The sequence below is a fragment of the Lissotriton helveticus genome, chromosome 3_1, assembly GCF_964261635.1.
Source record: "Lissotriton helveticus chromosome 3_1, aLisHel1.1, whole genome shotgun sequence".
Classification (NCBI taxonomy): Eukaryota; Metazoa; Chordata; class Amphibia; order Caudata; family Salamandridae; genus Lissotriton; species Lissotriton helveticus.
The window spans coordinates 190,741,451-190,769,223 of NC_136061.1; the positions used below are offsets into that span (position 1 = coordinate 190,741,451).

General features: G+C 46.4%; 2 protein-coding genes across 3 annotated transcripts in view; one reads left to right on the forward strand and one right to left on the reverse strand.

Moving 5' to 3' along the window:
* FKBP6 (FKBP prolyl isomerase family member 6 (inactive)) overlaps positions 1-27,773 on the reverse strand; it is an 875,880-nt gene that overhangs the window by 660,446 nt on the left and 187,661 nt on the right. The window lies entirely within an intron of this gene.
* The window catches only part of TRIM50 (tripartite motif containing 50), a 271,952-nt gene that overhangs the window by 83,660 nt on the left and 160,519 nt on the right, over positions 1-27,773 (forward strand). For both annotated transcript variants that reach the window (XM_078679583.1, XM_078679584.1), the window contains one exon: positions 24,737-24,900. The gene's annotated coding sequence lies outside the window, so the exon portion shown is untranslated. The remainder of the gene's footprint in view (positions 1-24,736; positions 24,901-27,773) is intronic.

A 27,773-nucleotide genomic window follows, 5' to 3' on the forward strand; every position in this document is an offset into this window, starting at 1 on the left:
ACCTCATCCCCAGAGAGTACCTCCTGATCCTCCTCCTCAACTGCTGAATCAGTGTTGGGGAGGTCTGGATCCCCAGAGGTTCCCTCTAAGGCTGGCATGCTCTCATGTAACTGAGAGAGCTTTCTGGCATCATATGTCTCTAAGAGACCTATCAGAAAGGGAAGGGTGGGGTTAGACCCCTGCTTCAGTTTCCTGGAGACACAGAGTTGTCTCATCTCCTGAAAATTGAGAGCTGCATATCTTGAAGTGACCTGTGGAGGGTCAACACTGACCAGGGGAGTCTCAGTAGAGTCCCCCTGAGTCGACATGCTTTTCTAGTGAGGTGTAAGTGGTGCACTTACCTACACTATATGTTTGCCTACTGATCCCTTGCTAGAGTTGTAGTTTAGGGTGTGCTAGGCCCTAGGAGCTACAACAGCTGGTTCAGTAGAACTCAGAGTATTCTAAGCTAAGTTATATGTACCTTTAGTACTTATGTGATCTTTCACAAGATATTCTTAGGGCATGTGTGGTAAAACAACAGCAAGCTCAAATCCCAACCGCTGCTCACCAATGTGAGAAGTTGGCCTGATGTGCAGTGCTCACTATTCTAGTGATCACTATATATCAGTCCAAACAACCCTTATTGATGATTGGTTGTAAGTCAACCTTATAGACCAGCTATCCTAGTAGCATGGATACGAGCAGTCTAAGGCTAAGACTCTAGAGGGCGTGTTAAGCCAGCTGTTTTACCATCACATTACCCCTTGAACACCCAGTGAAAGGACACCACACAAGTGTTATGAAAATAAACAATGTATTTATTAGAATCACAACAACCCTGTACTCTTTATGAGGACAGGGTGCTAAGCACACAACAAAACTCTTACGAAAATACTTTTAAGTTAGCACGTTACACAGATGCCCGAGGGGCACGAAAAACCATATACGCTAAAAGTGGAATGCGAATTACTAGCAGGTAAGTAACAGTTCTAATAGGCTTTGGAATCGCTAGGACTGGACTAGGGAATCGTTAGATTACTACTAGGAGGCCCAGGGGACTCGGGTGCAGAGTGTGCACTCTCACGCGGGATGCGGGACAAAGTCTATGGAAGCTAGAATTCACAAAGTTAGTGTTCACGGGCGAACCCGACCTGGTAGGGAGAAAATGACAGTGGATCCTGACCCTTGGATAGTGAGGCTATGCTGGGACACCGGAGTGCCGAAGTTACCTAGCCCAGGGGCTGCAGCTGCATAGGTCTGAAAAGACGTCGGGGATCTCGTTGCCGGACCAGGAGCCTGGAAGGAAGAAGTTGCTGGCAGGCGACCAGTGAAGAAAAGTTCGATGGATCCAAGCCTGGATCAAGGAAGAAGAAAACCTGAAAGCAGAGGGGACCAAGTTCTTGAATCACTAGCCAGTGATTAAGTGGGCACCAGGATGGCACCGGGCGAAGTCACCGCAGTCAGGTGAGTGGGCGCTGCTGGGCTCTGCAGTCTCTCGGACCAGGAGGCGTTGTCGGCGACCAGGATGGAGGTGCGAGCTGTCCCACGAAGGATGAAGTCGTTGGCGTCGAAGTTACCCAGGATTGGGCAACAAGCCTTGGCTAATTCAAGCCCACGCGGTGGACTCAAAATGGCGTCTTGAGTGGACCAGGAGGGTCCAGGGTGCTCCTCTTCTGGGAGGGAGCAAGGGCCAGTCTGGAGCAACCAGACCAGCAGTAGAAATGTCGTCGGGCGTCGTCAGGAAGGCCCCAAGCCAACGGGCTAGTAGCCAAACAACGCGGTGAGCAGCGGAAAGCAGAAGGGCCCCACGCAGATCGTGGAGATGCTGGGGGGCTGCACTTCGGAGCTGGAGCTGCTCAGAGTCGGGGCTTCTCGGACCCCAAAGCACTCACCAGTGGATTACTCGGCGGGCTTGCTGGAAAGAAGTCGTGCAGTCTTGCAGATGGCCGGTCCCTTGAGGTCTCGTCGCACCCACGGTTCTCAGCTGGGCTGTAGAGGTGGGTAGAGGTCAGAGGTGCCAGGGAAGCCGGTTCTCGTCGAGCTGGGCAGTCGGATTCCGGAGGAAGGACTTACAGCAGACCGCAGTGTTCTTAGATGGTGCCTGCGGATGCAGGGTGACTACTCCTTAGTCACAAGGGAGAAATCTTAGGAAGAAGTCTTGAGTTCCTTTCGCAGAAAGTAGTTTCAGGATTCAAAGATGATCTGATTTGGAAGGGGGCCAGTCTCTACCTTTATCCTGTAAAAAGGGGCTGGCACGCGACTAAGTCCTGCCCTATGGGTGGGACTAGGAGGGGGGTGGTTACACCCACTTCCTTGGCGGGCTTTTCCCCAGCACAGGGTCTGGAGTGACCCTGGAACTGGTTCCAGCCAGCCTATGCACAGTGAGCACCGGGGTGCCACGTGCAGTCACCTTCCTCTAAAGCCCTGCCTACCTACAATACACAAAACCCTGTCTGGGACGGTGCTGGCACCGCCCCTGGCAGGAAACCCTTTGTCCTTATCTCCTGCTCTGGGAGGACTCCCAGCAGCAGGAGGGCAGACTTGTGTCTTGGTGGCAGCATCCATTTTGTGGATGCTAAGGCTCTGTCTGACTTTTAACCGGGTTATAGGTTACAGGCATGTCGTGTCCCTCTAGAAGGGTGGAATGCTAACCCCGTCGCCAGAATTGGCGAGGGGTTAGTATTCCAATTCGTATGACACCTTACTCGACATGTTTTGATAAAGCGATACCAGAGTTGGCACATAACCGCGAGGATTATAATGCACTTAAGAGTATATGGTATGCGATATCATGGAAACGGCTAAGGGATGGATCCCGACAGCCGCAGACAGGCTCAGCTCATGCTAGAGCACCATCTCACACGATTCCAAGCACTCTGCCTTCAGGATTGTTAAGGCCTGCTATAGGAGTGACTGATAGGAGATCTGTGTGTCCATTTTTAGGGTTAGATATAGGTATACTATATCTAAAGCAAAGGGTGAGTACACCACCTTGCCCCAGCTGTCGTGCAGCCAGTTGTGTCAGTTTTAGTTAGTCAATCCAGGGGTGGCATAATACATGCTTCAGCCCCTGGGAGACTTCTGGGTGCACCTCAGCCCTGGGTACAGGGACTTGGAGAGGGCCCAGTGCCAATTCAGTACCTGAGTACAATTTGGATAGAGAGAACAGCTAGGCTGTGGGTCTGATTAGCAGGCCCACAGCCCGGGAAAGTCGTAAACCAGTGCAGCAAAAAGCAAAAAATCTGGGTGATCATAGGATTGCAGACCCTACTCTCCTACACCGGGACATTGCAGGAGCCAGCCCTGGGGGGTTGCGGTCCACATGACCATCAAGGGCTCCAGGAGGGGGCCACACGGCCCCCCTCCCAACTATTTAAAACCCCGGGGAGGTGGTGGCCCCTGGGGCAGTGTGGGGGGCAGGAGCCCCCCCCTCACTTCTTTATTTTAGTTTAAGTCCTGGGAGGTGGCGGTCCCCAGGACAGCGGGGGGGCAGGAGCCTCCCCCTAGCATTTTATTAGAAGCCCCATGGAAGTTTCGGTCCATGGGGCTTCCTTTACTTGTTTTTCAACCTTTTTTCCACTGTTTTCTTATGCCTTGGTTACTGAGCCACAAGTTGGCTGCCAATACTTCCTGGTTTGATTTGTTGGAAGCCAATCAGAAGTCAGCTCGTGCTCGGAAGGAGTTGGGACTCCTCCTCGGCACTCAGATATATAAATGTTTCCTTTTTTTTTTATTTCTAAGCAACTACTGAACGGATGTACACCATTAAAAAAAAAAAGGTTGCTTTCTGGACTAAGAGTTACCTTTTTGCCACATTTTGTGAAATTCCGCTCAGCAGTTCAAGCTGTAGCCTGTTCCAAAATTCCTATGGAAATTAACATTGGGAAAACGCATTTTGGGACCCCCCTTTTTCCTCGGCCGCTGCTTGACGAATCCCCCCAAAACTTTCAAGACAGGAGCTGACCGGAGAGCCCCATTAGTTTCGAAAATTTCGCGGAAATTAGTCAAACGGCGCCAAAGCTATTGCAAAAGAAAAAACGCCTTTTGAATAGAAACGAGGTCCTAACTATAACTACCTACTGGCAACCGCAATCGCGGAGGCGATCGAAACGCGTCTGAGGCAGACACTTGTCTATTTTATTTTGGTGAAGGATAAATTCACAATGAAATCTTAAAAACCAGCCTTCGAACCTTCTTGGGGTTCATCCTGCCGTGGTCTGTGCCTGCGACCTCCCTCCGTGGATTTGGAGGGTCAGGACTTTTGTTTTATATATATATATTCACTGAAAAAAACATAGCTTTCACACATGTTATAGTTAGCTGGACATTTCACTCATACAAAACCATTGAAATTCCCCCGTTATAGTTAGTTCAGCTAACTATAACTCGCGCGCCCACAATGCACTGCTGATGACGTCACATATTACATCACTCATGACATGGTCAGTGACATCACTCATGACATCACTGATGACATCTCAAATGACATCACTGATGACATCACTGATGACATCATCCAGTGAATGTGTGTCTTTCTGAAAAATAAATATGTATTATATATGTATATCTAAAACTTGATGGAAGATTAAATGGGTAAATAAATGTCTAAATGGATTTTTTTTCTGTAAAAATGATTGCATAACTGACTTATTAAGTGTATCTTAGTGAATACATGTATTAGCGACTAATGTTTAAATATGTAAATATCTGTATCAGTGTCTCACTTTGTCTATAAGTGGCTGCATGGGTTAGTGAGTAGCTACATGAGTGTCTATATGAATTATTAGTTGGCTTTTTGAGTATAAGTACGAGTGTCTGTATGGTTCGGTGGGGGGTATTACTTAGCGCATAGATGCATGAATGAGTAACTCACTGTTTGTATGTGTTTTGAAGACAGCATGTGTGCAGGACTGTATGGGTGGATGAGTGTGTGTATGGGTGTGTTAGTGAGTGAATGACTGTCTTAATAGTATCTTTATGAGTAACTACATATGTTTTATTCTACTATATGTGAGTATTGATTTATATAAGTGCTTATATGTGAGAGTGTGAGAGATTGGAAGAGTTCCTGTATAAATAAGTATGTGTTTCTAGAAGTGATTGTTTAAGAGAGTAAGTATGTCTACGTTTCTGTAGAAGTAAGTGTAGTGGTGTGTGTATAGCTGTATATGCAAGTAAATGGATGTTTGATAGTTTATTTGCATGTGTGAGTAACTCTATGGATGAGTATCAGTGTGTAACAGGATGTATAGGCGTATGAGTACATATGATGAGTGAGTACATGTATGAGTGACTATATAGAACTGTTGGTGAATGAGTGGATTTGTGTATGAATGAATGAGTGTAGTTGTTGGAATTACTGAATAGGTTTTTGTAACTAGTATTGGTATCTCCATTTTTTTGAAAATGTTAGTTTCTATTTTTGAAAGTGTGTATCAAAGGTCATATTAGAGTGAGAGGAGGTCTACCACTTTTTCACAAGGATGATATCATAAGTGATGTCATTTGAGATGTCATCAGTGATGTCATATGTGATGTCACTGACTATGTCATGAGTGATGTAATATGTGACGTCATCAGCAATGCATTGCGGGTGAGCAAGTTATAGTTAGCTGAACTAACTATTTAGGGGGAGTTTCAATGGTTTTGTATGAGTGAAATGTCCAGCTAACTATAACATGTGTAAAACCTATGTTTTTTCCTGTGAATTTCAAAGGTTTTTTAAATGCTAATTCCTAACTAAAATGGCTGAAAACTATGGTTTTTTCAGTGAATTTCAAAGGTTTTGTAAATGATAATTTTTAAATGTATTAATTGTTCTATTTTTTTTATACTAATTTACTACATTGTTTTTTTTTTTTAACAAATTTTTTATTAGTCTGCACCAACAAAGATGCACAGCCCCTAGCACCGGAGTCTGATGCACACATCAACAAGACGAATATAGCATAGACAGACAATTTGGTCTTTTTATAGAACATGAAGGAAACACCCCCCCCACACCCCTACCCCTCCCCCCCCCCGTGGTTGCGCTGCTGCCATACCCCAAACCACTTTAATGCAGTAGTACATACATTGATTGCACACAGGTCCATCTGGGCGCCCACGACAGACTCCGACCACCCCCTACAGTGAAAGTGCTGGAGGGAGATCACTCTCCGGAGGAGGGTCCAAGTCCAGCCCCCTATAGTCAGCCCATCGTTTCCAGATTTGAAAATGCTTGTGGGGACAGCCCCTGGCCAGGAAGATGGGCTGCTCCAGTCCCATAGAAAAGTCCATGCCGTTTTTCCAAGCAGCCAGGGACGGGGCCAAGGGAGCCTTCCAGGCCCGAGCGATATCATGCTTGGCCAGGGTGAGGCCAAGCAGCAGCAAGTGACGTTTGTAGCGATTCCCCCCTACCCCTTCCATAACATGCAGTAGCGCCAATCTCGGATCCCTGGGCAACTCCCACGCCAACACTTCTGAGAGACAGCGGAAGACCCCAGTCCAGAACCTATGCAAACCGGAACAACCCCACGTGGTGTGTAAAAGTGTGCCCACCTCAGACCCGCAGCGCAGGCAGTCTGGAGAACTTATCATGCCCGCCTTCCATAGACGCTCCCATGTGAAGTATGTGCAGTGGAAGTATTTGAATTGTATGAGTCTCAGTCGTGTGGATATTGCCGCCCCCCTAGGACTCGCCAGGGCCTCCATCCAGTCCTCCTCCTCCAACTCCCCCACATCCCCCACCCACGCCGCCCGCAGCCTCTGCAGATCAGGGGAGCAGTGTCGCACCAGGGACTGGTACACCCGGGACAGTTTCTTGTCTGGGAGTTCCCCCATGAACAGTTGGGCCTCAAGTGGGCTAAAGTCCGGGAGAGAGCCCACGTCCGTCAAGTACGGCGTCAAAGCATGCCGGAACTGGAGGAATCGATAGAACTGGGAATGGGGCATCTTGAATTCGGTCTGCAGATCCCGAAAGGACTTCAATGTATCACCTGACATAACATCACCCAAGGAGGAAATACCGATAGCATCCCAGCCACCAAAACCTTCAAGGGTCTCCAAGTGGGGCTAGCGGCCGTTGCGCCAAAGTGGGGTTTCCCGGGTGAGGACATTCCACCATTTCATCCTACGTAGCGCCTGCCGCCAGATAGAGAAGACCACCTGCGTGGCGGAGGGAAGGCCCCGGCGGAGCAGTGCCGAGTAAAGCAAGGTGTGGGCAGATGGCGAGCCCATCAGGTGATGCTCCACCGCATAGGCTGGATCGCCCCTGTCGCCGTACCAACAATCATTAAGGACTAAGAGGTGCGCAGCCTGGTAGTACGACAGGATATCGGATGTGGCAAGACCACCTGCATACGTGGACAAGAAGCATGTCCGGAGTGCCACCCTCACGGTCCCCCCCTCCCACAGAAACCCACCCAGTGCCGAGTTAACCTGCTGAAACCAGCGGGGCGGGATGGGATATGGATGATTCTGCAGCTGGTATATAAGCCGCGGGAGTGCCACCGTTTTAAATATGGCCGATCTCCCATATATAGACAAAGGCATACGAGACCACACCTTCAGATCCGCCCGCGTGCGATCCCAGACCGAGGCAAGGTTGCGAGCTCGGGAGACTCCCGCGCTTTCAGACAGATAGACTCCCAGGTACTTCATCCCTCCGGTGGCCAATTGTAGGTCCGCCGCCCATACGCCAGCCCTCTGTCCGTCACCCAGCACCCATAAGGTGGACTTACTAGGGTTCACACACAGACCAGAGGTTTCCCCCAAAATCTGCAGAATGCGCAGCAGCTGTGGCCCAGACCGATCCAGGTCCGTAAGGAAGAACAGCACATCATCTACGTATAACGCTATCCTATCAGTCAGGCTGAGGGACCACCGAAAGCCCCTAAGCTGGGCGTCAATACGCATCCACGCCGCCAGGGGCTCCATAGCCAGTGCAAACAGATACGGAGAGAGGGGGCACCCCTGTCGTGTTCCCCTCAGAACCGGAAAGCGCCGGGAAGTTGCCCCCCCGACACGCACGGACGCAGTGGCACTAGTGTATAGCAGCCGTATATAGGTCAGAAAGCGAGGACCCAGGTTAAGGCGCTGTAACAAGGCAAATAAATATGTTCAACTCAAGGAGTCGAAGGCTCGGTCTATATCCGCTAACAATAGTGCGGCCGGCTCACCTAAGCTCCTCCAAGCAGAGATCGCCACCTGGGCCCGCCTGATATTGTGCCGGGTCGCCCTCCGGGGCATAAAGCCCGCCTGGTCCGGGTGTACCAAGTCCATAATGTAAGGCTTCAGCCGGTTAGCCAAGGCCTTGGCCAACACCTTGGCCTCCGTATTGAGTAGCGATATGGGGCGGTAGGACGCGTGACTCTCCGGGGGTCAACCCGGCTTCATACTACATTGTTTTAAAGTATTTATTTTTAGATATTTTATTTTTTAAATTACATTACATATTTTAATATAAATTGAAAAAAAAAGATTTTTAAATTTTGAAATTGTATTTTTTTATTTAATATTTTTTTAATTTATATATATTTTATATAGCAGGCAATGATATCCTATGGAAGGAAATTCAGGTTACTGGTAAGTACAGTTAAATTTACTTTTCAGGAATAGTAGTGGGCTGAAAGATGCAGTACTGAGGTCTCTCCTGATAACAATCGAGTAAATCGGAATTCTTAGTTCGGCTGATTTTAGAGGAATTTTATATATATATGGCAATTGGTTAACAGCTCGCAAAGGGTTTGTGAAATGCAACAATTGTCCTGCATGCAATTGTGGAATCAACAAGACTGTGTACAATATCTCTTTTTCACAGCACCCAATCAAGTTATCTAAATTTTTAACATGCCGTACGGAGTATGTGGTGTAGGGTTGCCTCTGTGGGCTGCAGTATGTGGGCAGTACTAAACTACAGGCCCGCAAACGTATACTGCAGCACATGAGGGCAATCACCAACAGTGACCCCACGTATCCGATGGCACGACATTTTAAAGAAAAACAAGGCAACCATTTGGATTTGCTAATATATTTTTTAATTGATTGTATGCTAGTGTCTAGACGAGGAGGTAATTGTGAGGCTAAACTCCGTCTCCTCGTGACGAAATATACACTAGAGCTAGACACTAAGACCCCAAATGGACACAACTCCAGTAAAGACTTTCCGACATGCTTATGTATGAAATAAGGTGGGCAGAATGAGATGAAACAATATATGACAAAGAATATATATATGAAAGATTCTTCAAACGCATTGCCGCAGCGACATTGTGTCATAATGAAAGTGGATGAAATGTTTTAACAGCACACGTTTTTTATATACAACAAAAAAAGTTTATTGGTAGCACTATATTTATTTTTAGCACTTGCACTTTAAGTTGTAACGTTGAACATATAGAAAATGCAATTATGGTAGTAAATGCAGTGAATGGCATCAATGTGCATAGTAGAATATAACAAAAAAGTCTGTAGAACAGTGTACATCACAATATCAACAATTTGTAGGTCCAGTGAACATCGCCTACCAGTAGATTAAACATAGGTGGAAACAGTAAATTAATAGTTCAAACTGGCAGTTAGGTAAAGATGAGACATAATTGAACATTCATGAGGCATGGAGTGATATAATAGATGTAACCCGTGATAAACAATGAGTGGGGTATTAATCCTAAATTACAGTACACAGTGAGTTTTTAACTTCATGCTATTTGAAAATGCACTATGTTTGATTTTATGAATTTCATGCAGTGTAACATATGGGCCCATAAATGATATGTTTTAATTTGGTGTACATGATCAACTGGATTTTTTATATAGAAAAGCTTTTAGAATAATGATGTTGGTATTTTACCTGAATTATCATATAAATTAGTTTTAGTATTTAAATCTGTTTTTAAATAAGTTAAATCCTTATTTATGGCAGTACTTTGCACATTTGAAGTATACAATTGCACGAACAGTAGTGTGCATTTAAAGTATGTTGTTTATGCTTATGAAACGTAAAACATCATGTGTGTATACACTGGCACTTTAAAAACAGCATGGTAACTCCCTAGCACGTTATTTGAACAAGGCCGAGTGAGGCCGAAACGCGTCATGGCGGAAATGGTGGCTGAATAAACAAGCATTTGCAATGCAATAGGTCTCGCAGTCGTTAGAGTTTGAGCCATTGGCATTGTAAATGGCACTGCCTTTTATTTATGTGTTATTTAACGTTTTAAAAACCAACACATAGATAAAAGACATTGCCATTTACAATGCCAATGGCTCAAAGTCTAACAACTGCGAGACCTATTGCATTGCAAATGCATGTTGTTGTAGCTACCCGGAAACCGAATGAATCAGTTTGGATGTTTCAAACTACTAATGTAAGTGCTTTAAATGGACAGGTACTGTCCGGTACTTCTGCACTTCTTTTAACTTGCAAGGGAGAATACCTGCATCTCTCAGCACTGCAACAATGCATTTGATGGGACCGTACCGGCATACTACCGGCAAGTACCGATGCTTACTCTAGTAAGCATTTAACATTGTAACCAATGGCATGTGCTGCTGCTCATTTCATGCAACAACTGCCGAACGGTTTGCTTTAGAAAGCACGTTATGCCTCGGTGCCTACAACGAACAAACTTACATTCGTTACAAGCGAACTTCAACTAATGTAGGTTGCAGACATTCACTGATTGCACTGTGGAGCTGGGTGTGAACAGCGTGACATAATGTGGGTAGGTAGAAGTTGAGAAAGCGTCCCAAGACAACCACTTTGAACAAGAGAGCCAACAAAAAGAGAGAAGAAGGTGAACAAAAGACAGAGCAAGGCAGAAGGGACAAAATACGCAGCAATATGGAGAGGGACCGGAATGTGATAAAGAGATCCGGAGAGACGGCGAGAAACCTGCAAAGCGTATAGCGGGAAGGAGAGGGGCTGCAGAGACATCGAATATTTATTTATAGGCAGCACTTTTACCCAGAGGTCTCGAGGGATGTGAACCTGGAGAATAATTACAGCTGCATCCACACAGTAAGAGACACAGCAGGAGCAGAGGCTAACCAAGGTGCGGAAAATACCGCAATCATTAACTGCGAAAGGAAGCCACGGAAGGGATAGAGAGGGCAGGGAGGGTCGGGTGAGGGAGGGTTGACGGATGGAGAGAGACGGGGACGGAGGGGGTAAACAGAAGAAGAAAGCGAGCTAGAGGTGGGGCGAGAGGTTGACAGATAAAAAGCAGGTGGCACGAGTAGACAGGAATTTGGTTTGAGGGCTAAATGTACGGAAAACGAATGAAGAGGTAGGGAGAAAGATTGGCAGATGACAACATATGAACAAATGGGAAGAGAGCGGGAGAGACATGGATAGATGTAACGAGGTACACATTGAGAGAGATGCGTGAGACAAGGAAAGCGAGAGAAAGACTAGGGAAAGGGGTAGAAAGAAAACAAGCTCGGCATTGCGTGGCGGGAGGGGGCGGGGGGAACGTCGGAGGGGGGGAGGAGAAGTCTGGGCAGGCAGGATGACTCAGGGGAGGGGGCGGAGCGGGGCAGAGCGGCATGTGGGTGTGAAGAAGCCGGCCCTTTGAAGTGAAGCTAAGCTTCACTTCAAAAGGTGTCGGAGGAATGCGGGCGGCTGTGCACGCGCTTTTAAGCTCAATGCACATGCGCATTGAGCTTAAAAGTCACGGGCACTGCAAGGAATCGCCACGATTCCTTGCAAGTTAGATAAAGTCTGGATGAGCCCCTATAGTCTCGCTTGCTCGATGCGCATGCGCATCGACAGGCGAGACCTAAAAACAAATTGCAGGACGAATTTGTGGTCTTGCAGTCCGTTTTTCCCAGAGGAAGGGAAGTGCATGGAACCACGTTGTGGGATATTACCTACTGGCGGTCGCCAGTAGGTAGTTATAGTTAGGACCTAGTTTCCATTGGAAGAGCATTTTTTGTTTTGCTTATAACTTTGGCGTTGTTTGATGAATCTTCATGACATTTTCCAAACTAATTCTTTGTTCATGTTAGCTCCTATGTTGAAAGTTTGGGGGTGATTTGTCGTAGGAGGGGCTGAGAAAAAAGGGGGTCCCAAAACGTGTTTTATCCATGTTAATTTCCATAGGAAACTTTAGACAAGGATACAGGTCGAACGGGTGAATGGAATTACCCCACAGTTGGCACGGAGAAGGGTCTTGGTCTAGAAAGCACACTTTTGTTTATTTGGTGTAAATCCATTCAGTAGTTTTTGAGAAACATCGAAATTTACAGATATCGATATTTGGGAATTCTGCCATCTGATTGGCTGAGGCGTTACGAGCACGAGCTTGCTGCTTATTCGTTGCGAGCGCTGCAAGTGGTTGCAACTCGGAAGTGTTTGCCTCCATCTTGTGAATCTGTTGAAGCGAGTAAGGGGAAAAAAAGGCGACAAAAGTAGGAAAGGATGGTAGGAGCACTGTAAGCTCTATGGGGGAGTGTGAAGCAAAGTAATTACTCCTACTGGTCTGAAAGTGCGGTGTTGTTCAGAGTGACATGGTGCGGAGATGATATGCTGCTACACTCGGGTATGAAACCGTGGGCCTAAACTGTGAGCTCATTGTTGTAAATTGATGTGCTCTGGTCCGTGTAGCATACGTGTGCAAGTAGTGTTAGTAAGCGTTTATACCATACCGGGAGTGAGAAGCGAACTACTGACCGCTACCGTGCGTTTATACATTACCGTAAGCGAAGTTCTCACGCCTACCGGTGTGAAGACTCGGGGATCAAACCGAGCTGATTGCTGTAAAGGGATAGGCTCTGGGCGCTGTAGGATACTAGCCACTGTAGTATAATTGTGTAAGTAGTGTTAGTATGCATGTATAGTATATAGGGAGTGGGTAGCACACTACTTTCTCCTACTGGTCTGAAGACTGGGGAAGTAGTGTTAGTTGGCATTTATATATAATACAGGGAGTGGGAAGCGAAATACTCACCCCTACCGGTCTGACTCCTGGATGAAGCCATGACCTCATTGCTGTAAAGTCATGTGCTCTGTGTAGTATTCCAATGTAAGACACAGTAGAATGTTAGTATGTAATTCTACTAGAATGTAAGTATGTAATGTTAGAATGTAGGGCTGTCATGAGAGGAACCTTGGGGAGTTTGTACACGGTGCTGGAGAAGACGGTTGCCTTGCTGTCTGCTCCTGTTGGTGACTGTTTAAGGTGTCTTATTTTCCTGCAATAAATCTACTTATTGGATCCACTGCTGTCTGCCTCTTCACTACATAAATTTGGCGACAAGCGGGAGAAGATAAAAAGAAGGCAGCACTCACCAATACTTCAAAGTTGCTTGCGTTGGGCAGAAGACCCATTTTGCTGGTTCTACTCATCCCAGGGTCGTCAGCTCATTGAACTCTGTCATCCGACCTCTGGTAGGATTTATAATTTTTGTTTTATCGCTTCCTCTACCTCTTCACTACACTCTGGTTGCTGTACTACACCTGTGTAAGTAGTGTTAGTATGCGTTTATACTAACCAATGCATCATGGCCCTAGGGAGCGGGGCCTCCCAGGCGCAGCTCATACAATGTCCCAGGGTGTGCATCCGCGGGACATTTATGTTTGCTATTAGAGGGCGGGTGCATGGTTTCCACCCTGTGATAGCAAATCCTTGTTTGACTAGTTGAAGCAAGAGGAGGAAAACCTCGTATTGCTGTAATAGAGCGGATCCAGATGGTAAAAATGGAGAAAAAAAAGCGGGGTCTCACTCGTTGATTTAAATTAGGCTGCTGGTGGGTAATGTTCCGTGGCTAATCCTAATATTATATTGCGGGGTCTCTGTAGGACTGGGGATCTTAATGTCACATGTAAATTAGGCACGGAAGGGCATAGAGATGTTTCGTAGCGTAGGGGATCGCCACCTTCTCGTGTATTGTTTACTATTTGTTCGGGGGGCTTAGACGCCAACTGATGTTCGGGGATCGCTGTCACGATTACCACTCACCTGTACTCCTGAATCTTCTCTTGAGAGGTGAACGAACTCAAATCCCCCTGGAAGCCGTTGAAAAAAGAGGCTAGAAATAACTTGGCAGCTTCAAAAGGTTCCCAAGGAGAAAGGGGGAATGGGAAACAAAGAAATCTTGATTGAATGATCACTGTCTGTCAATCTTATTTTCTTGTACTATCACTCGATACCATTTATCTGGCAGCGTTCATGAGTGTCTAAATAAAACAATCGGAGAACATAGATTTAGACACAAAAGAATATAACTCACTTCTAAGACATCACTAATATCTCTTAAATGTTCCTTCGCAATCTTTACCTATGATATATATAGTACTGATGCACACCCACGATAAGAATTCTCTACTCTCGGGTAAGAATATATCTGTGCTTGAATTATCTTTTTTTTTTTTTTTTTTTATCCTCATTTGCCGTCTTGCCGCCCATACCTTCGTACTTATCCACCACTGGGCTGTTATTGTCTATTAGGCTGGTCTAGAGTTATGGGGCGTAGACAACACATATTTTTGGTTCTGGTGTCCTCTCAACTGTCCTTCTTGACCACCCGACCCAAGATGTGTATCCTCCACCATCTCTATTCCTCGTCCTCGGATGATCCATATACCAGCTAGACAGGCACGGGCTTAATCATCGGACTTTTAACATAAATATAACTTTAACCAAAATTTAGCAGGAAGGGTATCCAAAAACCTCTATTTCTTTTAGAGCGATCTAACATATCAAGCTTAGCCATGTATCTCATGGCTAAGATCCAGTCCAATAAAGTAGGACTGAGTGGTGAGACCCATAATTTACATATCTCTCGGCGTGCTAATAACATAGCATAAAAAATAAGTCTAACATTGTTACCCAAAACTCTATTTTGTAAATCATATCTCCCGGTAATAATTAATTCAGGGCTTACCTCAATGGGTTGGTTCAATGCTTTGGAAAGGGAGTTACTCACTTCAATCCAGAATTGTTTGATATTCGGACACGATACAAACATGTGTAAGTCATCGACATTTGGAGCTTTACATTTTGGATATTCGACTATTCCTCCATCTTTAAATTTAGAGAGCCTGTACGGGGACCAGTATGCCCTGTGAATGGTAAATAAAACATTTCGCCTTAGGTTTGCAGGTTTAACAATTCTGTATAGCATGCTCATAGTTACTTGCCATTGGTCTTCTGTCGCGATCCTTGGCAAGCTTTTCTTCCACAGGGTCTCTGGTAAATCAAATGTTCCATCCTCCATTTCCAATATTCGCCAGTACCAGCAAGCAACTTCCTTCTTAAAAACCATTGACTCCAACTTTAGTTCAAAATCATTTTCCCGTCCAATCCCTGATTCTGACTGATTTACCCAACTTTGGATCTGTAAGTACTTGTATTTTGAAAAAACTGGGCCCCACTTTTGTTGGCAAGAACTCCAAGAAATTAAATTTCCGTCTAGAAATAAATCTTTCCATCTTTGCAAGGCGGGCTCCTTTATCAAATTTAAAGCTAAAGCGTCTCTTGTCCAGGAAGGAGCTCCCGGCGATTCCCATATCGGAGCCATATAACTTAGATAGGGGATCTTAAATACTTTTCTTATTTTATACCAAATCTCAGCCAGATCCCTCAGAGTCTTGAGTTTCACCTTTTTAAAAAACTTGGGGTCTCCAAACTTATATAAGTATTCAAACTCGTGATAACCTGATATCTTCAGCATTATCCCAAAAAGTCCGCCGATCTGAGATTGAACAAGGGTACCCAATAACATCCTACAATTTTTTTTTTTTTTTTTTAAATTCTTTATTGTCAGGAGTTTAGAAGAGATATACATATCGACATTCTGTAGTTGTATTGACATAACAGCAGTACTTTGCCCCCAGCGGGGAAAGGATTTAACACAGGTTGCATCGACAGCGATCAGTTCCAATTATGTCCTAGTAGTTGAACAGTGCATAGAACCGTCATACGTATTACATGGCCCAATTTCACCCCTTCTCCTTAACGCTTATCCCGTTCACACGATTTCGATTCATTAGTCTGTCTTCACCCATATGGGGTGTTAGTGGGAACATATAAGAAAATAGAAAACAAGCCTAAAAACCCAACAACGGTCATCATTGTACAATTAAGAGTGTACGTTCACATATAATATTCTACAGGCTCATACATTCAGCATTCCGTCTTCAGTAGCGGTGCACATCCTCCGCCCCCCGGTCTCCCCCTTTATTATGGTGGCATACCCTTTGCCACTAGTCCTCGTCTTCCTCCGAATCTGAGTCCTCACCCTCTGGCAACGCCTCACACGGGTCACCCCTATATTTGTTCCATGGCAGCCACACCCGATTCCACTTGCGGGGGCAGGCTCTTAGTACATACACTGCTCTCTCCTTTACCATGAGAAGGTCCATGTTTCTAATCCATCCCGCCACCGTTGGTAACTCCGGAGCACCCCATCTCTGTGCAATGTCCCGTTTGGCCACTGTCACTGCTAGTGTGACCCACAGTAGTCCATACCTGTTTAGGTCCGTAGGGTCCCAAATGTTCAACAGGCACTTACGAGGTTCTGGCAGGACAGATACATTGATGGCCTGAGAGACTGTGCGCATAATCTGTCGCCATAGTTCCCTGATTTGTGGACATTCCCATAACGTGTGGAAGAGAGTCCCGTCCTCCCCGCATCCCCTAAGGCAGTATGGGTGTGGTGCTCTCTGTATTTTGTGGAGTAGTGTGCGAGTGTAGTAGGTGCGGTGTAACACCTTGAGCTGCACTAGGCGGAATCTAGCTGATATGCCTACTTCCCTTGGCGATGCCAGTGCCTCGTTCCACTCCGCCTCATCCATGTCGCCCAATTCTTCCACCCATTTCTCTTTAAGTTTAAGTGTGGGGTCTGGCAGGTTGTTAATTAATTTTTTGTACGTGAGTGAGGTTGCTTTTTGCTCCATGAATTCGGTGAGTAGCCTATCCTCAAGTGGCGTTGATTCTGGGAGTGTGGTGTCTGGCGGGATCGCTCGCATTAGAGCATGCCTGATTTGTACATAACGGTACGTTTCAGTGGGCCCCATGCCGAATTGTTGCTGGAGTTGCTGGAAGGGAATAACCGTGCCTTTGTCCCAGAGGTCCCCCACCACCGAGATCCCTATGTCGTCCCATCTCGCAAACCCCTTACAGGTTCGCAGGTTACCCAGTGTTTTAGTGTCCCATAGCGGAGTTAGCTTGGTGATTGTACCCTTCCACCCTAGGCGCGATGTTGCCGTATGCCAGAGTGTCGCCGTGTGAAGCGTTGGGCCAAGCAGGGTTTTCACTTGCGGGAAGTTGTACAGCACCGAGAGCATGCCCTCAGTCCCCAGTTGCGACCAGTCCGCTTTATATGCGGGGTCCTCCCGCGAGATGTGGATCCAATGATTAATAACCTTAAGCTGTGACGCCCAGTAATATAGTTGGAGATTGGGTAGTGCAATACCCCCCTCGTACCAGCTCTTTACCAGTTTTGCCTGCGCTATCCGCACCGGGCCATTACTCCACAACAAACTGGAGACTAAAGCCGCTACCCGTCTAAAGTACTGTGGGTTAACCACATAAGGGGAGTTTTCGAGTACATACAGAAATCTCGGGAGAGCCATCATTTTATAGAGCGCCGCGCGCCCTAGAAGGGTCAGTGGCAGTGCAGCCCAGTATTTAACATCAGCACGCAATCTTTGCAGAGGCGGCTGTAGGTTTTCGATATAGAACTGTTTAGAGTCATTCGTCACATAAATACCTAAGTACTTAAAGGAGGAGGTGGTTATTGTGAGAGGACAGTCAGCCGGCAGCACCGGAGCCGGGCCTTTAAGGACATAGAGTACAGATTTGGACCAATTCAGGGTATATCCCGAGGCTTTGCCATGTTCATCGCAAACCGCCAACAGGGCGGGGACCCCTTCATTTGGTCCGGTCATGTATATTAACATGTCGTCGGCATACAGGGAGACCTTGTCCTCCCACCCTTCACTCCAAGTGATGCCCCGGAATAACGGCGTTGATCTGAGCAGGATTGCCAGTGGCTCCAGCACAATCGCAAACAACAGGGGCGACAGCGGGCATCCCTGCCTAGTCCCCCTCCCCAGTGGAAAGGTTGAAGATATGCGACCATTGGCAACCACCTGCGCCATCGGTTGCGTGTAGAGTAGTCGCACCCATGCCAGATATTGGGGGCCGAAACCCATGCGGGCTAGGACAGCAAAGAGGTACTCCCACTCCACCAAATCAAACGCCATTTTAGCATCTAGGGAAAGTATCACAGCCTGCTCCGTAAGAAGATGCGCCTTCGCCAGTACCCCATGGACCCTCCGTAGATTCAGCGCTGTGCTTCTGTGTGGCATAAAGCCCGATTGGTCAGGGTGTATCAGGGTACTCAGATGCTTGGTTAGACGACTGGCCAGGAGTTTTGCTAGGACCTTTGCTTCTGTGTTGAGCAGGGAAATGGGTCGGTACGAGGCACCGTTTGTTGGCGGCTTGGTTGGTTTGGGGATGGCCACAATGGTGGCCGTGCGTTGGTCGAGAGGAAGCAGCGCCTTTTTTGCGCTGTCTTTATACATGTCTAAGAGGGGCTTGGCCAGCACCGAGTCCATTGTCTTGTACCACTCCACAGGAATACCGTTCGGGCCTAGGGCCTTGCCTGACTGCAGCGCCTGTATTGCCAACTGGACCTCTCCCTCTGTCAGGTCAGCATCAAGCTCCTGCTGTGCTTCAGGTGTGAGCACGGGGACGGGAATGTGACTAAGTGACTCTGTAGCCTCCTGCTCAGTGACTGGCCGTGTTGGTGCGTATATCCCCTGGAAGTGGCGAGCTAGAGCGTGGACTATTTGTTCCGGGTGAGTCTGCAGCCTGCCGGCCGCATCGTAGAGCCTGTGTATCCCCTTGTTACTGCCACCCCGTTTGTCCAGCCATGCCAGCATCTTCCCTGCCTTATCGCCCACATCATAGATTCGGTGTACGGTGTTCGCGAGGTGTCCTTTGGTGATCGTAGTGAGGTGCGCCTGGTGTTGCTGCTGGCGGAGCTGTAATTCATGTGCTGTCTCAGGGGTGGGGTCAGCCATATGTGCAGTGTTCGCCGTGTGTAATGCTAATTCCAAATTAGCCAGTGCAGCTCTAGACTCCCTTTTATACCCAGTAATGGCTGATATGGATGCCCCTCGGAGGACCGTCTTGTAAGCCTCCCAGAGGACTGAGGGTGAGGTGACCGATCCTGTGTTCTCATTGAAATAGTGTGTGGTGGTTAACTTGAGTTTTTTCCTAATGTCAGGTATCTGTAGGTAATTGGGATAGATCGGGTACAGCCTAGCTCGTTTACATTCTTTAGTAGAAAGGTGAAGGGATATCGGGGAGTGATCGGAAATGCCTCGCGGCAGGATATCAAGTCCATCCACGGAGCTCAGCCCAATCCCCAGAAGGAAGAAGTAGTCAATACGTGAGAGGCTATCGTGGGTTGCTGAGTAGTGTGTGTATTGCTTCACTGCGGGGTTCAGGTGACGCCAGACGTCTGTGAGGCCCATAGCTGACAAGAAGCCCGGAAGTGTGGCAGTCCCTCTCTGGCGATCCCGTATGGGAAAGGCGTCCAATAGGGGGTCTGTGATAGCATTGAAGTCCCCCCCCAGGATCACGTCCCCTTCCGGGAGATCAATAAGGAATCGGCTAAGTGCTGGCAAGGCTGTAGCGTGAAGTGCCGGGGGGATGTATACAGATATCACATTCAGGGCCCTCCCCTCCCACTGGCCTGAGAGTGCTGCGAACCTCCCCTGATCATCTGTCTTGTGACCAGTGACCAAAAAGGAGGAATTGTTTCTGAGGAGTATCCCAGTGCCCCTGGAACCTGAGGTGAACTCGGAGTGTACTGCCATGTTGTACCCACGCCTGTTCAGAGCCTTGCAGGTGGTCCCTGTCAGATGTGTTTCCTGCAGCAGCACTAGGTCAGATTTATGACGTTTAATAGTTTGCAGCACCAGGCCCCGTTTAATTTTGTCCCCCAGCCCCCTGACATTCCATGTAAGGAGCTTCAGTGGGGGCACCTGTGTCGTTACAGGGGTACCTACAGCGGGTGCAGCTTGGTCTTGTTGTGCCATTTGGGTTCATGAACCATGATATCAATGCGCAGCAGGATAAGGCAGCCAGTGTGCGGAAACGGTGCATGCCGCCTGTAGTTAGCAATGTATCTGTGCCTTGTAGAATCGCAAAGATGATGACCAAAAAGCTTAACTTTAACTTTAACCTTGTAACTCCCATCCCTCCACCCCCTCCCTGCTCCCCTGCACCACGGACGAAATCCCGCCCGCATCCCCAACTTGGCAGAGTGCTTTTGTCCCCCCCCTATCTAGTCTTACTTGCTTGTGGGGTTGGTGAGTCCCCTACAGGCTCCGGCCATGCCCTGCCCTACTCAGTTCCATCGGCCCAAGGTCCCAAGGGCTGTGTCCAGACCGTGTCGCACCCATTGTAGTCACTCAGCCCCTGTTAGGTTGACCAGAATCAAACGGGTCCCTCTCAAGATCAGAGTCCAGGCCCCCGGCCGCGCCCTGTTCAGTGGCCGGGCTGGCCGCACGGTGTTCCGGCGTCCTCTCACTATGGCGGTCTCTGCGATCATTGTGCGGGCGTTGAGGCTTGCCCAATGGTCTCCAGCCATCCAGCCACTCTCGCGCCACCTCGGGGTTGTCGAAAAACCATGTCCTCCCCTCAGCCACAATCCGCAGTTTGGCGGGGAAGAGCATTGAATAGGGCAGACCCCTGTCACGAAGCGTCTTCTTAACTTCATTGAAGGATTTTCGACGTCTGGCCACCTCGGCCGTGTAGTCTGGGAAAAACGCCAGAGTAGAGTTTAGTATTTTCACGGGCTGCGCCACCCTGGCTGCCTGCAGAATGGCGTCCCTGTCCCTAAAGTTGAAGAGTCTGGCCAGCACCGGCCGCGGCGTGGCGCCCGGTTTGGCCGTACCTCCCGGGACACGATGTGCTCTCTCGACGGAGAAGAAGTTGGACAGGCCTTTAGGTTGCAGTTTGGTCTTAATGAGGTCCTCGATGTACAGGTCCATGGCCCCCTTCCCCTCCGATTCCGGAAGGCCCAGGATGCGGACGTTATTTCTTCTCGAGCGCCCTTCCTGGTCATCCAATTTTTCTTGAAGTTGTTTAGTGGTCTTTTCCAGTCGCTCCATCGCCACCTGAAGATCTGAGGTGTCCTCAACGAGGGACTTTGTGACTACCTCCACTTGCGACACCCTCTCCGATATTTTCTTAAAATCCGCTCGTAGCAGGTTCACCTCGGTGGAGATGGTGCCTACCGTCGCCTGGACCTCTATGAGGGTTCTCATAATGGCTTCCAGTGTGACTTTCCCAGTGCCATTTGCATCAGTGGAAGCACCGGTGGAGGCACCTGCGGAGTGTCGTCCAGGCCCCTGTGAGTGGCCGGTCTGGGCATAAGCAAATTTATCAAGCTTTGCTTGCACCGTTGTCGTGCTCCCCCTGGTCTTGCCCGCCATTATGTTATGCTTGGTTCTACAATGTCCGGCCTTTCAGTTGGTCCCTGCCCGGCCTCCCACTGTGCAGACCTCCCCCTTGGTGTTCGCCGTTGAAGCAGCCGGTAAAGGTACTGATAGCGGCGTACCGCAGGGCCCAGGTCGCTCCCCGCCCAGAGTGCCGCCTTATGTTACAACCCCGTGCGAGGCCTCCGTCGCCGTGGCTGCTGCCGCTGGAGTCAGTAGAAGGGTTTCGCTGCGTTGTTGGCGATGTAAGCGCTACTCGCACTCCGTTACGTTTTCCCGCTTCACGTGGGCCAGACCGCCGCCACCTAGGTCCGTAACGGGCGGTTTGGTGACTGGCGCCACCACGGTGGAAGCAGCTCTCTTGCCCAACGGTATCCCGGATTAATGTTCAGAGCTGCGGGGGGGTTGCGCCGACCCAGGCGTCCTCCGTCCTACCTTGCCGTGTGTGATGGGGCGGCCGCCCGGCAGCGCAGATCCAGGATGGCTCCTACGCTGTGCAGGGTCTCGTCTGCCCCCGATGGTGTCGAAGGCTTGGCTCAGGGGGTCCGGAGGTCGATCCCAGAGGCTGCGGTATTTAAGCGCTGTGATGAGACCTGGTGTCAGGCGGGGAGGCGCGGGTGCCGGCTGAGGCCGACTTCTTCCGGCCGGGCAGGGTGAGCTTCCGGCCGGTCAGTCCCAGTACTTTAGGCCGGTGCTGCTGAGCTGTTGTAGGCCCCGCCTCACCGCCGACGAATGGAGCACTTCCCGGCGTCGGATTTGCACCGGGGGCGGCTTAAAGGGCGCCGCTTGGTTCCCGGAGCCGATGTCACCCCTTCAGGCTGGTCAATAGACGGATGTGCATGCGGATTAGTGCGCGGGCCGGTTTGCCTTGCGGAGCTCCCAAGTTAAGCTGCCGCCATGTTCAGCAGTTGGCCACGCCCCCACATCCTACAATTTTTTTAACAAAAAGCCCATGCATATATTTGTAAATCTGGAGCCGCCAACCCTCCTTTATTTACACTTCTTCTTATTTTCTTCCATGAAATTCGAGAGGTTTTTGACGCCCAAATAAATGAAGTTATCATACTTTGTATTTTCGCCAACCATTCCTTTTTAAAGCACAACGGAATAGTCTCAAACAAAAAAGTAATTTTTGGTATAATCACCATCTTTACAAGGTTAGATCTCCCATATATTGACAAAGGTATGTTTATCCAGCCTTTTAGCGTATCACCAACCTCTTTTTTCACTCTGTCAAAATTAGTTTTAGCCAAGTCCTCAATCTTCTGTGTAATCCTGACACCAAGATATCTCATTTCTGCTGTAGTTTTTACCCCTCTCGTGTTAAGATTCCAGGTCATTATCTCGGTCTTTTCTTGATTTAACTGGTAACCAGAAATCCTACCAAAGTCTTTTGTTGTGTTTACTAAGTTTTCCAAAGATCTAACTAAATTAGTAGAATAAACAATAATGTCATCCGCATATAAACCTAATTTCTTTGCCCAGCCCATCACAGCAAAAGGAGGTATCTCTTCTGAGGCTCTAATTTTACAAGCGAGAGGCTCTATATATATATTAAAAAGTAAAGGTGATAAGGGACATCCTTGCCGGGTGCCCCGCATTACCCTGATAGGAAGCGTAAGAGTTCCATTTATAAGTACTCGCGAAGTCGGGACACAATATAATGAAAAGATGGATTGCGTAAATTTGTCTCCTAAATTAAGATATTGCAGGAGAGTTTTTAAGTATACAAAATTAACTCGATCAAAGGCCTTGGCAGCGTCTAATGCTATCACTGCCAAGGGATATTCATATTTAGAGGCTACATCTATCAAACCTATCAAAGAGTAGGTAAGATCTTTTAAGTACCTCCTCTTAATGAAACCCCTTTGATCTTCATGTATCAATTTATGGATTATTTTACCAAGCCTATCAGCCAAAATTTTAGAAAAGAATTTATAATCACAATTTAAAAGTGAAATCGGCCTATAGGCATCCATGTTTTTTGGAGATTTCCCTGGTTTAAGTATTAAAACAATATTTGCCTCATTCCAAGAGCTTGGAATTTTCACTTCCCCCCTAAAAATTCTATTATACAAGTGGCACAGAGTGGGGGCCAACGTATTTCCTAGGGCTTTATACACTTCTGCGGGTAGACCGTCTGGTCCAGGGGCTTTCCCTCTTTTGCTATCCTTAATCACTTTTATCAGCTCTTCTTGAGTTATTTCCTTATTAAGCCCAAGCATATCCTCATCTGACAGTGGTTTTATTAGGGGTAGCCAGGTCTCAATCTCATTTTTATCGGGACAAAGGTCTTCTGTATAAACATTCGTAAAGTATTCCTGAAATGCTTCTACAATCTGTTTGTTTTCTGTTATAGTTTGATCTATGCCCGGTTTCTTGATCTCTTTAATATGGTTCCGTACGACATCTTTCTTGGCTTTCCACGCTAGTAACTTGCCACATCCCTCTCCATATGAAAAATGTGCCAACCGACTAGCTTCCCATCTCTCTTTAACTCGTTGTGTAAGTATTGCAGTAAGTTGAACCTTTAAGTCTAAAAGATTTTTCTCCCATGGGCCATCTGAAGTAGTCACATCCTGGGGGATTCGATTAATTTCGCACTCTCGAATCTCTTTTTCTAACTTTGAGACCTGACTATAATACAGTCTTCGTTTCTTTGCCCCTTGAGCTCCCATTCTACCTCTCATAAACGCTTTACACGCTTCCCATACTGTATCTTCCTTAGCTGAGCCCACATTTACTTCTAGAAAAACTTGTATCTCTTCTTTAAGAGTTTCTAGGACCTCTGCATCAGCTAAAATTGTCCGATCTAGTCTCCAAACTGAAATGATTTCTTCTGCTTCCAACCTCAAATTTAGACTCACACCAGAATGATCTGATAAATGTGCCCCTATGTAATCTACACCTATAATTCAATTCAAGGGGCACATTGAATTATCTTGTCCTATGGGTAAACAGAAAACTTAGTAAAGGCATGAACATTTCCTTGACAACAACAAATATGTCCCTTTTAGTTATTCACTTTTACCTTTGTTTTGTTGTAATTCTTCTTACCACTAGTGTTCAATTTTTAACATCCATAATGTCTACCGAAGTCTTTAAATGTGAACTTCTGAATTGGAACAAGTCTGAAAACCAAGTTCCTAGAGCTCTTTTTACATTCCAAGAAACTGTTCCTTAATGTGTCCGAAGAAATGAATACTTTCGTTATTTGTTTAAAGATTAAATCGTTGTTTGTTTAAAGATTAAATAACATACTCAAAAATCACTTATCTCTGCTTGTTTTCTTTTCTTTTTTCCATTGTCTAGGCAACTCGAGGAGTGGGAAACAAACGCGATCCTCCGGAAGGCCAGGAAAGTTTCTCTATGACCTCGGAGCCAGGAAGTGACGAAGGAGCCAAGGTCCGATCCAGAGGAATCCAGGAAACCGGCAGAAAAAAAGTTACAAATACCGGGAATCGACAGGAGTGTAGGTAAGGGTTTTCCTTGACGAGACTAAGCGTTGCAAACTAGGCGCGAGCAGCTTAAATAGAAGTCTCTGTCAAAGTGAGCCGCGTTTGCCGTGTGAGCCGTGTGAGCTGGATTTTCAGTTTTAACACGTGCAATCCAGAACGGTGCCGTTCTTTTATAGCGCATGAAAGGAAGGTCTTGTGTGTACTTATGGTTACCAGGTCAGCACGGGTAAACCAAGTTTTCTGTTTTTTCACACAGTTCTATTGAATGTAACACCTTGTACCAAAGTAACACATGACTTTTATCTTGAATGAAGTACATTGTACAAATTAGTGCACGAGTTCTAACATAGGAATTGCTAACAGAAGGCTCACTATTCAATAACAATCTCTAAGAATATCTGGCGTGATTGGAAAGGGAAATTACCGTGACAGTTCTCTCTGCAAAGGCCGCCCTATGGGTCGTGGTTTGTTCGGGTTGCGGGCATGAAATACTCTAATCAGTCTTGGAGCATTAAGATTAGACGCAGGTTCCCAAGACCTTTCAGCAGCATCGTAACCCTTCCAATCAATCAAATAATACAATTTGTTGTGAATTCTCTTAGCATCCAGGATTTGCTTTACCTCGTATTCTAGGTGACCATCTATAATGATCGGAGAAAGGGGGTTATCTTTTCGGGTTCCAGGATGGTAGGGTTTTAATGGTGAGACTTGGAAAACTGGGTGAATGGAATACTCAGATGGAAGTGAAAGCCAGACAGAGACTGGATTTAGGATCTCTTGAATTGGATAGGGTCCTATGAAACAGGGTTGTAGTTTTCTGGGTCCATCTAACTGAATATTCCGAGTTGATAATCAAACCAAATCACCAATTTTATAAGGGGATTATGGATTTCTATGCTTATCAGCTTTCCTTTTTTGGATAGTCTTATTTCTAGCCAAAAGATTTCTTGTTTTTTCTTGGAAAGTCTGCAACTGTTTTATTTTTTCCGATACTGCTGGCAAATCCTCTTGATCTAATTTGTACAGGAATACTACGGGGATGATAACCTGTCAGAAAATAAAAAGGTGAACAACCTAAGGTTGAATGTTCACAGTTATTATAAGCAAATTCTGCCAAAGGCAGCGCTTTGTCCCATTGAGAAGTTAACTTGGCTAGAAACCATCGTAATGTTTGTTCCAGAAATTAGTTAACCTTTTCTGTTTGGCCATCAGTCTGTGGGTGGAAAGCTGATGATAAAGCTACCTCAATTTCTAGTTTTTTGCACAAATGTTTCCAAATTTTCTAAATGAATTGTGGGCCCCTATCCGAAATAATTTTACTTGGCAAGCCATGTAATTTAACAACATTCTGGATGAATATATCAACAAAATCCATTGCAGAAGGTAATTTTGACAGGGGAATAAAATGACCCATTTTAGATAATAAATCTACTACCACCAAGATTGTGGTAAAACCATTTGATAAAGGCATGTCAGTGATAAAATCGACACTAATGTTGTGCCAAGGAACTGGTGGAATAGGTAAGGGCTGTAAATAACCAACAGGAGCTGTGTGTAGTGATTTATTACCAGCACAAATGGGACATTTTCTTACATAATTTTCGACATCTTTTCTTAATGTATTCCACCAAAAGGTTCTAGAACACATTTCTATGGTCTTATGAATTCCAGGGTGACCAGTTAGACTGGAATCATGATGCCAAATCATAACATTTGGTCGTAATTCTTCAGTAGAAATGTACAGTCTCTTTTTATAAAAATATAAACCATCAGAAGATGAACAGTCTTTCTTATGTAACCATGATTTTGAGCTAATCTTTTTTTATTCTTTTTTAACATTTTCCAAGAAGGAATCAGACTGAGTTACGGCTACAATTCTATCAACTGGTATGATATTCTGAGCATTCTTTTTTGGATCTTGTGACTCTTTTTCATGCAAACGAGACAAAGTGTTGGATAACAGTTGCTTTTGCCCTGGTCGATAAGTTATCAAAAAATCGAATTTGCTAAAGAAATGCAACCATCTCATTTGCCTTGGTGTTAGTGCCTTGATGGATGAAAAGAACTGTAAATTCTTGTGATCAGTATAGATTGTGACTGTATGTTAGCTCCTAAAAGATGATGTCTCCATTCAGCAAAAACATATTTTATCGCTAACAACTCACGTTCAGCTATGGTATAGTTTTGTTCTGCAGGTAGCAGTTTTCGTGAAAAGTATGCCAAGGTATGGAGGTATCCAGTCCTTGGATCCTTTTGCATTAATACTCCTCCTACTGCAGTTTGAGAAGCATCTGCTTCGACTATGAAGGGTTGGTCTGGGTCACAATGTCTTAACACCGGAGCTGACGTAAAGGCCTTTTTTAATTCTTGAAACGCTTCATTAGCCTCACTGTTCCAATGAAAGGCTTGACCTTTTTTTAACAATTGCGTGATTGGAGACACAATTCTTGAGAAATGAGCAACGAATCGTCGATAAAAGTTAGCAAACCCTAATACTTTTTGGATTTCCTTTACAGAAGTGGGAACCGGCCAATTAGTTATTGCTTCTACTTTCTTTGGGTCCATTTCTATTCCTTTGGGTGAAAGCACATATTCTAAAAAGTCTACTGAATGAGCGTGAAATACACACTTTTCTAATTTGGCAAACAAAGAATATTCTCTTAATCTTTGAAGTACTGTCCTGACATGTATTGTGTGTTTCTCTTCGTTTTTAAAAAAGATCAGAATATCGTCAATTTAGACGATAACAAAAATGCCTAACAAGTCGTGAAAAACCTCATTAATGAAATATTGGAATGCCGCTGGGGCATTACATAGCCCAAACGGCATGACAGTATATTCAAAAAGTCCAAATTTAGTACGAAATGCGGTTTTCCACTCATCACCTTCAC